The 16,120-nt window shown below is 40.5% G+C and overlaps 1 non-coding gene across 1 annotated transcript; it reads left to right on the forward strand.

Moving 5' to 3' along the window:
* Positions 1-15,216: 15,216 nt before the first annotated feature.
* Positions 15,217-15,325, forward strand: LOC112725853 (small nucleolar RNA R71). Its single transcript, XR_003164934.1, has one exon. It is a non-coding gene; the product is annotated as a small nucleolar RNA R71 (small nucleolar RNA).
* Positions 15,326-16,120: the final 795 nt, after the last annotated feature.

Consider the following 16,120-nt stretch of genomic DNA (forward strand, 5'->3'; position numbering starts at 1 on the left):
ATCTACTTCCGGGCCCACTTGGTGTGTGCTTGGGCTGAGTATTGAAGCTTTCACGTGTAGAGACTTTTCTTGGAGTTAAATGCTAGCTTTGGTGCCAGTTTGGGCGTTTAACTCCAGCTTGTAACTCAGTTCTGGCGTTTAACGCCAGAATAGGGCAGAAAGTTGGCGTTTAAACGCCAGTTTGTGTCATCAAAACTCGGGAAAAGTATGGACTATTATATATTGCTGGAAAGCCCAGGATGTCTACTTTCCAACGCAATTGAGAGTGCACCAATTGGATTTCTGTAGCTCAAGAAAATCCATTTCGAGTGCAGGGAGGTCAGAATCCAACAGCATCTGCAATCCTTTTTCAGCCTCTGTATTAGATTTTTGCTTAGGTCCCTCAATTTCAGCCAGAAAATACTTGAAATCACAGAAAAACACACAAACTCATAGTAAAGTCCAGAAATGTGAATTTTGCTTAAAAACTAATAAAAATATACTAAAAGTAGCTAGATCCTACTAAAAACTACCTAAAAACAATGCCAAAAAGCGTATAAATTATCCGCTCATCACGACACCAAACTTAAATTGTTGCTTGTCCCCAAGCAACTGAAAATCAAAATAGGATAAAAAGAAGAGAACATACTGTAAACTCCAAAATGTCAATGAAACTGAGTTCTAATTAGATGAGCGGGACTAGTAGCTTTTTGCTTCTGAATAGTTTTGGCATCTCACTTTTTCCTTTGAAGTTCAGAATGATTGGCATCTATAGGAATTCAGAATTCAGATAGTGTTATTGATTCTCTTAGTTCAGTATGTTGATTCTTGAACACAACTACTTTATGAGTCTTGGCCGTGACCCTAAGCACTTTGTTTTCCAGTATTACCACCGGATACATAAATGCCATAGATACATAACTGGGTGAACCATTTCAGATTGTGACTCAGCTTTGCTAAAGTCCTCAGTTAGAGGTGTCCAGAGTTCTTAATCACACTCTTTTTGTTTTGGATCACGACTTTAACCACTCAGTCTCAAGCTTTTCACTTGGACCTTCATGACACAAGCACATGGTTGGGGACAGCTTGATTTAGCCGCTTAGGCCTGGATTTTATTTCCTTGGGCCCTCCTATCCATTAATGCTCAAAGCCTTGGATCCTTTTTACCTTTGCCTTTTGGTTTTAAGGGCTTTTGGCTTTTTCTGCTTGCTTTTTTCTTTTTCTTTCTTTTTTTTTCTTTTTTTTTCGCCACTTTTTTTTCGTAAGCTTAGTTCTTTTTACTTCTTTTTCTTGCTTCAAGAATCAATTTTATGATTTTTCAGATTATCAATAACATTTCTCTTTTTCATCATTCTTTCAAGAGCCAACAAATTTAACATTCATAAACTTCACTATAAAAAATATGCACTGTTCAAGCATTCATTCAGAAAACAAAAAGTATTGCCACCACATCAAAATAATTAAACCATTTTCAAGGATGGATTCAAAATTCATGTACTTCTTGTTCTTTTGTATTTAGAACATTTTTCATTTAAGAAAGGTGAAGGATTCATAGGACATTCATAGCTTTAAGACATAGACACTAGACACTAATGATCATGTAATGAAGACACAAACATAGATAAAACATCAAGCATAGAAATCGAAAAACAGAAGAATAAGAACAAGAAAATTAAAGAAAGGGTCCACCTTAGTGTTGGCGGCTAGTTCTCTTTCTTGAAGATCCTATGGAGTGCTTGAGCTCCTCAATGTCTCTTTCTTGCCTTTGTTGCTCTTCCCTCATGGCTATTTGATCCTCTCTAATTTCATGGAGAATAATGGAGTGTTCTTGGTGCTCCATCCTTAGTTGCTCCATGTTGTGACTTAAATCTCCCAAAGAGGTGTTGAGTTGCTCCCAATAGTTGTGTGGAGGAAAATGCATCCCTTGAGGCATCTCAGGGATTTCTTGATGAGGGACTTCCTCATGCTCTTGTTGAGGTCCATGAGTGGGCTCTCTTGTTTGCTCCATCCTCTTTTTAGTGATGGGCTTGTCTTCCTCAATGAGGATGTCTTCCTCTATGACAATTCCAGCCGAATTACAAAGGTGACAAATGAGGTGAGGAAAGGCTAACCTTGCCAAAGTGGAGGGCTTGTCAGCCACCTTGTATAGTTCTAGAGGTATAATCTCATGAACTTCCACTTCCTCCCCAATCATGATACTATGGATCATGATGGCCCGATCTACAGTTACTTCGGATCGGTTGCTAGTAGGAATGATAGAGCGTTGGATGAACTCCAACCATCCTCTAGCCACAGGCTTAAGGTCCGGTCTTCTCAATTGAACCGGCTTGCCTCTTGAGTCTCTTTTCCATTGAGCTCCTTCTACACATATGTCCATGAGGACTTGGTCCAACCTTTGACCAAAGTTAACCCTTCTAGTGTAGGGGCGTGCATTTTCTTTGGGTTAGGTTCGCGTATTTGGGGTTGGGTTTTGGGAGGGAGATGGGTTTGAATTTGAAGGTAGGTGGGGTTATTGGGGAAGAGTGAATGAGGTGATTGGTGAAGGGTATTTGGGGAAGAGATATGGACGTGATTGGTGAAGGGCATTTGGGGAAGAGTGTTATGAAAAGGTGTGAAGAAGAGAGAGAGTGAGTTGAGGTTGGTGGGGATCCTGTGGGGTCCACAGATCCTGAGGGGTCAAGGACTTCTCATCCTTGCTCCATTTGGGCGTGTAAACGCCCTCTGAGTGCAATACTGGCGTTTAAACACCAGACTGCTGCCTGTTTCTGGCGTTAAACGCCAGCTTTTATACCTTTCCTGGTATTTAACGCCAAGCTGTAGCCTGTTTCTGGCGTTAAACGCCAGTCTGGTGCTTCTTTCTGGCGTTAAACGCCCAGAATGGTGCCAGACTGGGCGTTTAACGCCCATTCTGCTACTCTTACTGGCGTTTAAATGCCAGTAAGCTCTTCCTCCAGGGTGTGCTGTTTTTAATGCTGTTTTTGATTTTTGCTTTAATTGTTGCAGTTGTTTTTGTGACTCCACATGATCATCAACCTAAAGAAAACATAAAATAACATAGATAAATAAAATTGGGTTGCCTCCCAATAAGCGCTTCTTTAATGTCAATAGCTTGACAGTGAGCTCTGATGGAGCCTCACAAATAATCAGAGCATGGTTGTGGCCTCACAACACCAAACTTAGCGTTTGGTTGTGGCCTCCCAACACCAAACTTAGAGTTTGAATGTGGGGGCTTTGTTTGACTCTGAATTGAGAGAAGCTTTTCGTGCTTCCTCTCTATGGTTGCAGAAGGAGATCCTTGAGCCTTAAACACAAGGTAGTCCTCATTCAATTGAAGGACCAACTCTCCTCTGTCAACATCAATCACAGCTTTTGCTGTGGCTAGGAAGGGTCTGCCAAGGATGATGGATTCATCCTCACCCTTCCCAGTGTCTAGGATTATGAAATCAGCAGGGATGTAAAGGCCTTCAACCTTTACTAGCACGTCCTCTACTATTCCATAAGCTTGTTTCATTGATTTATCTGCCATCTCTAGTGAGATTCTTGCAGCTTGTACCTCAAAGATTCCCAGTTTCTCCATTACAGAGAGTGGCATGAGGTTTATCCCTGACCCCAGGTCACACAAAGCTTTCTCAAAGGTCATGGTGCCTATGGTACAGGGTATTAAGAATTTTCCGGGATCCGGTTTCTTCTGAGGTAATGTCTGCCTAATCAAGTTATTCAGTTCATAGGTGAGCAAGGGGGGTTCATCCTCCCAAGTCTCATTACCAAATAACTTGGCATTCAGTTTCATGATTGCTCCAAGGTACTTAGCAACTTGCTCTTCAGTAATGTCTTCATCCTCTTCAGAGGAAGAATACTCATCAGAGCTCATGAATGGCAGAAGAAAGTTCAATGGAATCTCTATGGTCTCTGTATGAGTCTCAGATTCCTTTGGTTTCTCAAATGGGAACTGATGAGCGGATATTTTATATGCTTTTTGGGGGTAATTTCATGTAGTTTTTAGTATGTCTTAGTTGATTTTGAGTAAGTTCTTATTAATTTTTATGCAAAATTCACATCTCTGGACTTTACAAAGAGTTTGTGTATTTTTCTGTGATTTCAGGTATTTTCTGGCTGAAATTGAGGGATCTGAGCAAAAATCTGATTCAGGCTGAAAAAGAACTGCTGATGCTGTTGGATTTTGACCTCCCTGCACTCGAAATGGATTTTCTGGAGCTACAGGAGTCCAATTGGCGCGCTCTCAATTGCATTAGAAAGTAGACATCCAGGGCTTTCCAGCAATATATAATAGTCTATACTTTGCTCAAGGATAAACGACGTAAACTGGCATTTAACGCGAGTTCCATGTTGCATTCTGGCGTTAAACGCCAGAAACAGGTTGCAAAGTGGAGTTAAACGCCCAAAACAGGTTACAACCTGGCGTTTAACTCCAGAAACAGCCTAGGCACGTGGAAAGCTCAAGTCTCAGCCCAGCACACACCAAGTGGGCCCCGGAAGTGGATTTCTGCACTATCTATCTCAGCTTACTCATTTTCTGTAAACCTAGGTTACTAGTTTAGTATTTAAACAACTTTTAGAGGATTATTTCGTACCTCATGACATTTTAGATTTGAACTTTGTATTATTTGACGGCATGAGTCTCTAAACTCCATTGTTGGGGGTGAGGAGCTCTGCTGTGTCTCGATGGATTAATGCAAATTATCTCTGTTTTCTATTCAAACACGCCTGTTTCTATCTAAGATATTCATTCGCACTTCAATATGATGAATGTGATGATCCATGACACTCATCACCATTCTCAACCTATGAACGCGTGCCTAACAACCACCCCGTTCTACCTTAGATTGAATGAGAATCTCTTAGATTCCTTAATCAGAATCTTCGGGGTGTAAGCTAGAATCCATTGGCAGCATCCTTGAGAATCCGGAAAGTCTAAACCTTGTCTGTGGTATTCCGAGTAGGATTCAAGGATTGGATGACTGTGATGAGCTTTAAACTCACAAAGGTTGGGCGTAGTGACAGACACAAAAGGATCAACGGATCCTATTCCAACATAAGTGAGAACCGACAGATGATTAGCCGTGCGGTGACAGTGCATCTGGACCATTTTCACTGAGAGGATGGATGGTAGCCATTGACAACGGTGATCCACCAACATACAGCTTGCCATGGATGGGGACTCGCGTGTGTGAAGATGAAGACAGGGAGGAAGCAGAGATTCAAAAGGCAAAGCATCTCCAAAACTCCAACACATTCTTCATTACTGCACAACAAGTATCATTTAATCCATGCTTTTTATTTACTACCAATTAAAACTGAGATTTATTGATATCCTGACTAAGAATTACAAGATAACCATAGATTGCTTCAAACCAACAATCTCCGTGGGATCGACCCTTACTCACGTAAGGTATTACTTGGACGACCCAGTGCACTTGCTGGTTAGTAGTACGAATTGTGAAAAGTGTGATTTACAATTTCGTGCACCAAGTTTTTGGCGCCGTTGCCGGGGATTGTTCGAGTTTGAACAACTAACGGTTTATTTTGTTGCTTAGATTAGGAATAATTTATTTAGTTGTGTTTAGAGTCTCTTATTTGCTTTTCAAAAAAAAAAAAAAAAAGAATTTTTGAAAAAAAATTATATATTTTTAATTAACATATTTTTCAAAAACCTTTTCAAAAACATGTTAAATTTGTAGCTCAGTTGGCTAGAGCGTTGACTTATGTTCTTGGTAATTGGGTATCTTTTTTTTCAAAACTTCTTTAAAAATAATCTTTCTTTGATTAAGTGTCAAACTTTTAAGTTTGGTGTTTTCTGGTATTTTTTCTTCAATTTTCGAAAATTATTATCAGTTTTCTAAAAATTTTAAGTTTGGTGTTCTTTTGTGTGTTCTTTGTGTTCTTGTGAATCTTCAAAGTGTTCTTGAGTCTTATATGTGTTTTGATCTTAAAATTTTTAAGTTTGGTGTTCCTTGGTGTTTTTCCTCCAAAATTTTCGAAAACAAGGAGCATTAGATCTAAAAATTTTAAATCTTGTGTCTTTTGTGTGTTTTTCTCTTTCATCATAAAATTCAAAAATAAAAAAAAATATCTTTTCCTTTATTCACTCATCAATTTTCGAATCCATTTTCGTTGACTTGGTCAAAATTTTCAAAATCATATCTTTTTCAAATCAAATATTTTTAAATCATATATTTTTCAAAATTTCCTAACCACTTTTTCTCTCTCCTCACTTTTTCAAAAATCTTCACCCATTTTTCAATTATTTTATTTTATTTTATTTATTTATTTAGGTTTTCAAAATAAAATATTTTTTTTATATTTTTTAAAATACATTTTTAATAAAACTTTAATATTTTTATCTCCAATACATAACATCTCCCTTTTTCCATCATGGACTTAAGTGGAAATGAACAGTCCAGAAGGACTCTGGGGTCATATGCTAACCCCACTACTGCTTCATATGGGGGTAGTATCTGTATACCCCCCATCAGAGCTAGTAATTTTGAGCTAAATCCTCAGCTCATTATCATGGTGCAGCAAAATTGCCAGTATTTCGGTCTTCCACAAGAAGAACCTACTGAGTTTCTGGCACAGTTCTTACTGATTGCTGACACAGTACGTGATAAAGAGGTAGATCAGGATGTCTATAGACTACTACTGTTTCCATTTGCTGTAAACGATCAAGCTAAGAGGTGGTTAAATAACCAACCCAAGGCCATCATAAGGACATGGAAACAGCTGTCAGAAAAATTCCTGAATCAGTATTTCCCTCCAAAAAGGATGACACAGCTAAGGCTGGACATCCAAGGCTTTAAACAAGGAGATAATGAATCCCTTTATGAAGCCTGGGAGAGGTACAGAGAGATGCTAAGAAAATGCCCCTCTGAAATGTTTTCAGAGTGGGTGCAGTTAGACATCTTTTACTATAGGCTTACAGAAAGAGCTCAGAATTCTCTAGACCACTCAGCTGGTGGATCTATACATATGAGAAAGACAATTGAAGAGGCTCAAGAGCTCATTGATACAGTTGCCAGAAATCAGCATCTGTACCTAAGAAATGAGTCTTCCATGAAAGAAGAGGCTAAAACAGTAACTGCTGAACTCAGTCCTGCAGAACAAGTTACTGAATTCAATCAGCAATTGGATTTTCTAACAAAACAGCTAGCTGGATTCAAGGAGATGCTACAAGACACAAGAATTGCTAATATGAATATGGAAGTACAGTTGAAGCAAACAAAACAGCAGTTATCAAAACAGATAACAAAAGAGTGCCAAGCAGTTCAACTAAGAAGTGGGAAAACATTAAATACCTCACTTCAAAATAGCAGGAAGCCAAGAAATGAACAAAATGCTACCCAAAATCCCTCTGAGGACAGTAAGAGCCCAGAGAGGAATAATGCTGGCGTTCAAACGCCAGAAAAGGGTAAAGAACTGGCGTCAAACGCCCAACCCATGCTCAATTCTGGCGTTCAAACGCCAGAAACAAGCAAGGAAGTGGCGTTGAACGCCCAAAGGAAGCTCAGTTCTGGCGTTCAAATGCCAAAAACAAGAAAGGAAATGGCGTCTAACGCCAATCCAGCTTCCAATCTTGGCATTCAAACGCCAGTGAGGGATCAAACACATACAAGTGTTGATAACAACCCCTCTAAAAAGGCTTCTCCAACCACCTATGTAGGGAATAAACCTGCAGTGACTAAGGTTGAGGAATACAAAGCCAAGATGCCTTATCCTCAAAAACTCTGCCAAGCGGAACAGGATAAGCAATTTGCCCACTTTGCAGATTATCTCAGGACTCTTGAAATAAAGATTCTGTTTGCAGAGGCACTTGAGCAAATACCCTCTTATGCTAAGTTCATGAAAGAGATCTTAAGTCATAAGAAGGATTGGAGAGAAACTAAAAAAGTTTACCTCACTGAAGAATGCAGTGCAGTCATTCTAAAAAGCTTACCAGAGAAGCTTAAGGATCCTGGAAGCTTTATGATACCATGCACACTAGAGGGCACTTGTACCAAGACAGCTCTATGTGATCTTGGGGCAAGTATCAACCTAGTGCCTGCATCCACTATCAGAAAGCTTGGCTTGGGCAGAAGAAGTCAAACCAACCAGGATCTATCTTCAACTTGCTGATGGCTCCATTAAATACCCATCAGGCATGATTGAGGATGTGATTGTCTCAGTTGGGCCATTTGCATTCCCCACTGACTTTGTAGTGTTGGAAATGGAGGAGCACAAGAGTGCAAATCTCATCCTAGGAAGACCTTTCCTAGCAACTGGACGAACCCTCATTGATGTTGAAAAGGGGGAAGTGACCCTGAGAGTCAATGAGGATGAGTTCAGGCTGAATGCTGTTGAAGCAATGAAGCATCCAGACACATCAAATGACTGCATGAGCGTTGATATTATTGAATCCCTGGTAGAGGAGATCAATATGGCCGAGAGTCTCGAATCAGAGCTAGAGGATATCCTTAAAGATGTTAAGCCTGATCTGGAGGAATCAGAGAAAATAATAGAACCTCTGAAAACTCCTCAGGAAGAGGAGAAAGCTCCTAAACCCGAGCTCAAACCATTACCACCATCCCTGAAATATGCATTTCTGGGAGAAGGTGAAACTTTTTCTGTGATCATAAGCTCTGCTTTGAAGCCACGGTGCACGACATTGTGATCTCCAGGCTCCAACAATCCCCGGCAACATGAACAATAACTTGGTGCACATTATTAATTTTAATTCATAATTTGTCACAACTTCGATACAACTAACCAGCAAGTGCACTGGGTCGTCCAAGTAATAAACCTTACGTGAGTAAGGGTCGATCCCACGGAGATTATTGGTATGAAGCAAGCTATGGTCACCTTGTAAATCTCAGTCAGGCAGATATAAAATGGTTATGGAGTTTTCGAATATTAATAATTAAATAGACTAAAAGTAAAGATAGAGATACTTATGTAATTCATTGGTGAGAATTTTAGATAAGAGTATGGAGATGCATTCGTTCCTCTGAACCTCTGCTTTCCTGCTGTCTTCATCCAATCAGTCCTACTCCTTTCCATGGCTGGCTTTTTGTAAGGACATCACCGGTGTCAATGGCTACTTTTAATCCTCTAGGGAAAATGATCCAAATGCTTTGTCACAGCACGGATAATCGTCTGGAGGCATCACCCTTGTCGATGGTAGCGTCCTTTTCCTCTCTGTGAAAATGGTCCAATGCGCTGTCACTGCATGGCTAATCATCTGGAGGTTCTCGATCATGCCGGAATAGGATTTACTATCCTTTTGCGTCTGTCACTACGCCCAGCACTCGCGAGTTTGAAGCTCGTCACAGTCATTCAATCACTGAATCCTACTCAGAATACCACAGACAAGGTTTAGACTTTCCGGATTCTCTTGAATGCCGCCATCATTCTAGCTTACACCAAGAAGATTCTGATTAAGAGATCTAAGAGATATTCATTCAATCGAAGGTAGAACAGAAGTGGTTGTTAGGCACGCGTTCATGGGGAATGATGATGATTGTTACGTTCATCACATTCAGGTTGAAGTGTGAATGAGTATCTTAGAAGCGGAATAAGTTGAATTGAATAGAAAAACAGTAGTACTTTGCATTAATCTTTGAGGAACAGCAGAGTTCCACACCTTAATCTATGGAGTGTAGAAACTCTACCGTTGAAAATACATAAGTGATAATGGATTTCATTGGTCTCGGCCCCAGAGGGGAACCGGAGTAACCAAGACTGTGAATACAATGATAAAAAGTTCTATTTATAATAAACTAGTCACTAGGGTTTACAGAAGTAAGTAATTGATGCATAAATCCACTTCCGGGGCCCACTTGGTGTGTGCTTGGGCTGAGCTTTAGCTATCCACGTGCAGAGGCCATTTCTGGAGTTGAATGCCAGTTTTGGTGCCAGTTTGGGCGTTGAACTCCACTTTGCAGCTTGTTTCTGGCGCTGGACGCCAGAATTGGGCAGAGAGCTGGCGTTGAACGCCAGTTTGCGTCATCTAAACTTGGGCAAAGTATGTACTATTATATATTTCTGGAAAGCCCTGGATGTCGACTTTCCAACGCAATTAGAAACGCGCCATTTTGAGTTCTGTAGCTCTAGAAAATCCACTTTGAGTTCAGGGAGGTCAGAATCCAACAGCATCAGCAGTCCTTCTTTAACCTCTGAATCTGATTTCTGCTCAAGTCCCTCAATTTCGGCCAGAAAATACCTAAAATCACAGAAAAACACACAAACTCATAGTAAAGTCCAGAAATGTGAATTTAACATAAAAACTAATGAAAACATCCCTTAAAGTAACCAGATTCCACTAGAAACATACTAAAAACAATGCCAAAAAGCGTATAAATTATCCGCTCATCACAACACCAAACTTAAATTGTTGCTTGTCCCCAAGCAACTGAAAATCAAGTAGGATAAAAAGAAGAGAATATACTACAAATTCCAAACTATCAATGAAACATAGCTCAAATTAGATGAGCGGGACTTGTAGCTTTTTGCCTCTTGAATAGTTTCGGCATCTCACTTTATCCATTGAAGTTCAGAATGATTGGCTTCTATAGGAACTCAGATTTCAGATAGTGTTATTGATTCTCCTAGTTCAGTATGATGATTCTTGAACACAGCTTCTTTATGAGTCTTGGCCGTGGCCCTAAGCACTTTGTTTTCCCGTATTACCACCGGATACATAAATGCCACAGACACATAACTGGGTGAACCTTTTCAGATTGTGACTCAGCTTTGCTAAAGTCCCCAATTAGAGGTGTCCAGGGTTCTTAAGCACACTCTTTTTTTGCTTTGGACCTTGACTTTAACCGCTCAGTCTCAAGTTTTCACTTGACACCTACACGCCACAAGCACATGGTTAGGGACAGCTTGGTTTAGCCGCTTAGACCGGGATTTGATTCCTTTAGGTCCTCCTATCCACTGATGCTCAAAGCCTTGGGATCCTTTTATTACCCTTGCCTTTTGGTTTTAAGGGCTATTGGCTTTTTGCTCTTACCTCTTGGTTTTAAGAGCTTTGGCTTTTTCTGCTTGCTTTTTCTTTTTCTTTCTAATTTTTTTTCTATTTTTTTTCTGCAAGCTTTGTTCTTTGCTGCTTTTTCTTGCTTCAAGAATCATTTTTATGATTTTTCAGATTATCAAATAACATGTCTCCTTGTCATCATTCTTTCAAGAGCCAACATATTTAACATTCATAAACAACAACTTCAAAAGACATATGCACTGTTCAAGCATACATTCAGAAAACAAAAAGTATTGTCACCACATCAATATAATTAAACTAAGTTCAAGGATAAATTCGAAACTCATGTACTTCTTGTTCTTTTGAGTTAAAACATTTTTCATTTAAGAGAGGTGATGGATTCATAGGACAATCATAACTTTAAGACATAGTTATTAACTACTAATGATCATGTAATAAAGACACAAACACAGATAAGCACATAACATAGAAAACGAAAAATAGAGAAAGTAAGAACAAGGAATGAATCCACCTTAGTGATGGTGGCGTTTCCTTCTTGAGGAACCAATGATGTCCTTGAGCTCTTCTATGTCTCTTCCTTGTCTTTGTTGCTCCTCCCTCATTGCTTTTTGATCTTCTCTTATTTCATGAAGGAAGATGGAGTGCTTTTGATGTTCCACCCTTAGTTGTCCCATGTTGGAACTTAATTCTTCTAGGGAGGTGTTGATGTTCTCCCAAAAATTCTGTGGAGGAAAGTGCATTTGAGGCATTTCCGGGATCTCATGGTGATGAGTTCCATACGCCTCTTGAGCTCCATGAATGGGCTCTCTTGCTTGCTCCATCCTTTTCTTAGTGATGGGCTTCTCTTCCTCAATGGAAATGTCTCCTTCTATGAAAGCTCCAGCTGAGTAACATAGATGGCAAATAAGATGAGGAAAAGCTACCCTTGACCCAGGAGAGGGCTTTTCGGCTATCTTGTAGAGTTCATTGGAGATGACTTCATGAACTTCTACCTCTTCTCCAATCATGATGCTATGAATCATGATGGCCCGATCCATAGTAACTTCAGATCGGTTGCTAGTGGGGATGATGGAGCATTGGATGAATTCCAACCATCCTCTAGCTACAGGCTTGAGGTCCAGTCTTCTTAATTGAACTGGCTTGCCTTTGGAGTCAATCTTCCATTGAGCTCCTTCCACACATATGTCCATAAGGACTTAGTCCAACCTTTGATCAAAGTTGGCCCTTCTTGTGTAGGGGCGTGCGTTCTCTTCCATGTTTGGCAAGTTGAACGCCAACCTCACATTCTCCGGACTAAAATCTAAGTATTTCCCCCGAACCATTGTAACATAGTTCTTTGGATCCGGGTTCTTACTTTGATCATGGTTCTTGGTGATCCATGCATTGGCATAGAACTCTTGAACCATTAGGATGCCGACTTGTTGGATGGGATTTGTTAGAACTTCCCAACCTCTTCTTTGAATTTCATGTCGGATCTCCAGATACTCATTTCTCTTGAGTTTGAAAGGGACCTCGGGGATCACCTTCTTCTTGGCCACAACATCATAGAAGTGGTCTTGATGGGCTTTGGAGATGAATCTTTCCATCTCCCATGACTCGAATGTGGAAGCTTTTGTCTTCTCTTTCCCTTTTCTAGAGGATTCTCCGGTCTTAGGTGCCATCAATGGTAATGGAAAAACAAAAAGCTTATGCTTTTACCACACCAAACTTAGAAGAAGAAATGGAAGAGAGGGAGAAGGTGTTGTGTTTCGGCCAAGAAGGGTATAGAGGGGTGTGTTGTGTGAAAATGAGGAAGAATAGAGGGCTTTATATAGGGAAGGGAGGGTGGGTAAGGGTTCGGCCATATGGGTGGGTTTGGGTGGGAAATTGGTTTTGAATTTTGAAGGTAGGTGGAGTTTATTGGGTAGGTTTATGGGGAAGAGTGGGTGGATATGAGTGGTGAAGGGTTAATAGGGAAGAGGGATGGAGGTGATAGGTGAAGGGTTTTGGGGAAGAGTGTTTATTGGGAAGAGAGGATGATTGAGAAGAGAGAAGAGTGAGTGGAGGTAGGTGGGGATCCTGTGGGGTCCACAGATCCTGAGGTGTTCAAGGATTCACAACCTTGCACCAAATTAGGCATGCAAAATGCCCTTGCACGCAACTCTGGGCGTTCAGCGCCAGATTGGTGCCCATTTTGGGCGTTCAACGCCCATTTGTTGTCCATTTCTGGCGTTGAACGCCAGAACCATGCTTGTTCTGGGCGTTCAGCGCCAGCTCTTCTCCAGGGTGCAATTCTGGCGTTCAGCGCCCAGATGCTGCCCATTTTGGGCGTTCAGCGCCCAGACACTGCCCATTTTGGGCGTTCAGCGCCAGAACCATGCTTTGTTCTGGCGTTGAACGCCAGACAGATGCTTCCTTCAGGGTGTGATTTTTCTTCTGCTGTTTTTTATTCCGTTTTTAATTTTTTTGTTTATTTTGTGACTCCACATGATCATGAACCTAAGAAAACATGAAAAACAAAAATAATAGAATTAGATAAATAAACATTGGGTTGCCTCCCAACAAGCGCTTCTTTAATGTCAATAGCTTGACAGTGGGCTCTCATGGAGCCTCACAGATGTTCAGAGCTTTGTTGAGACTTCCCAACACCAAACTTAGAGTTTGGATATGGGAGTTCAACACCAAACTTAGAGTTTGACTGTGGGGGCTCTGGTTGACTCTGTAGTGAGAGAAGCTTTTCATGCTTCCTCTCCATGGTTGCAGAGAGAGATCCTTGAGTTTTAAACACAAGGTTGTCCTCATTTAATTGAAGGACTAATTCACCTCTGTCAACATCAATCACAGCTCTTGCTATGGCTAGGAAGGGTCTTCCAAGGATGATGGATTCATCCTCATCCTTCCCAGTGTCTAGGATTATGAAATCAGCAGGGATGCAAAGGCCTTCAACCTTTACTAACATGTCCTCTACTTGTCCATAAGCCTCTTTTCTTGAGTTGTCTGCCATCTCTAATGAGATTCTAGCAGCTTGCACCTCAAATATTCCCAGTTTCTCCATTACAGAGAGTGGCATGAGGTTTATTCCTGACCCAAGGTCACATAGAGCCTTCTCAAAGGTCATGGTGCCTATGGTACAAGGTATGAGGAACTTTCCTGGATCCTCTTTCTTCTGAGGTAATCTCAGCAATTCCAATGCATTTAGTTCATTGGTGAACAAGGGAGGTTCATCTCCCCAAGTCATTTTACCAAATAAGTTGGCATTCAGCTTCATGATCGCACCAAGGAACTTGGCAACTGGCTCCTCAGTGACATCCTCATTCTCTTCAGAAGAGGAATACTCATCAGAGCTCATGAATGGCATAAGGAGGTTCAATAGAATCTCTGTGGTCTCTAGATGAGCCTCAGATTCCTTTGGTTTCTCCAAGGGAAACTCCTTATTGATCACTGGACGTCCTAGGAGGTCTTCCTCACTGGGATTCATGTCCTCTCCTTCCCTTACAGGTTCGGCCATGGTGACTATGTCAATGGCCTTGCACTCTCCTTTTGGGTTTTCTTCTGTATTGCTTGGGAGAGTACTAGGAGGGATTTCAGTGATCCTTTACTCAGCTGGCCCACTTGTGCCTCCAAATTCCTAATGGAGGACCTTGTTTCATTCATGAAACTCAGAGTGGCCTTAGATAGATCAGAGACTAAATTTGCTAAGTTGGAAGTATTTTGTTCAGAGTTCTCTGTCTGTTGCTGAGTGGATGATGGAAAAGGTTTATTATTATTAAACCTGTTTCTTCCACCATTATTAAAGCCTTGTTGAGGCTTTTGTTGATCCTTCCATGAGAAATTTGGATGATTTCTCCATGATGAGTTATAGGTGTTTCCATAAGGTTCACCTAAGTAATTCACCTCTGCTATTGCAGGGTTTTCAGGATCATAGGCCTCTTCTTCAGAAGGCGCCTCTTGAGTACTGTTGGATGTAGCTTGCAATCCATTCAGACTCTGAGAAATCATATTGACCTGTTAGGTCAATAATTTGTTCTGAGCCAGTATGGCATTCAGAGTATCAATTTCAAGAACTCCCTTCTTTTGAGGCGTCCCATTACTCACAGGATTCCTCTCAGAAGTGTACATGAACTGGTTGTTAGCAACCATGTCAATGAGTTCTTGAGCTTCTGCAGGCGTTTTCTTTAGGTGAATGGATCCACCTGCAGAAGTATCCAATGACATTTTAGCTAAGTCAGACAGACTATCATAGAAGATATCCAGGGTGGTCCATTCTGAAAGCATGTTAGTAGGACACTTTTTGGTCAGTCCTTTGTATCTCTCCCAAGCTTCATAGAGGGATTCACCTTCTTTCTGTCTGAAGGTCTGAATGTCCACTCTAATCTTACTAAGCTTTTGAGGAGGAAAGAACTTGGCTAAGAAAGCCTTGACCAGCTTATCCCATGAGTTCAGGCTATCCTTAGGTTGAGAGTCCAACCAGAGTCTAGCTCTGTCTCTTACAGCAAAAGGGAAAAGCATGAGCCTATAGACTTCAGGATTTACTCCATTAGTCTTTACAGTATCACATATCTGCAAGAATTCAGTTAAGAACTGAAAAGGATCTTCAGATGGAAGTCCATGAAACTTGCAGTTTTGTTGCATTAGAGAAACTAGCTGAGGTTTCAGCTCAAAATTGTTTGCTCCAATGGTGGGGATGGAGATGCTTCTTCCATGTAAATTGGAATTAGGTGCAGTAAAGTCACCAAGCATCCTCCTTGCATTATTATTATTTTCGGTTGCCATCTCCTCTTCTTGTTCGAAAATTTCTGAAAGGTTGTCTCTAGATTGTTGTAATTTAGCTTCTTTTAATTTCCTTTTTAGAGTCCTTTCAGGTTCTGGGTCTGCTTCAACAAGAATGCTCTTGTCCTTGCTCCTGCTCATATGAAAAAGATGGACAAAAAAAATAATAATAATAGGGATCCTTTTTACCCAAGCATACAGGTTCCCTTATGTGAGTAGAAGAAAGGAAGAAGAGAAATGAATAGAAGGAGATGAAAGAGAAAATTTTCGAAAATTATTTTTGAAAAAGAGTTAGTGATTTTCGAAAATAGTTTTTTTTTTTTTTTGAAAAAGGTTAGTAATTTTTGAAAATTAAGAATGAAAAATTGAAATAATTAATTAATTAAAAAGAAATTTTTGGAA

This window comes from Arachis hypogaea, chromosome 11 (assembly GCF_003086295.3).
Source record: "Arachis hypogaea cultivar Tifrunner chromosome 11, arahy.Tifrunner.gnm2.J5K5, whole genome shotgun sequence".
Lineage (NCBI taxonomy): Eukaryota > Viridiplantae > Streptophyta > Magnoliopsida > Fabales > Fabaceae > Arachis > Arachis hypogaea.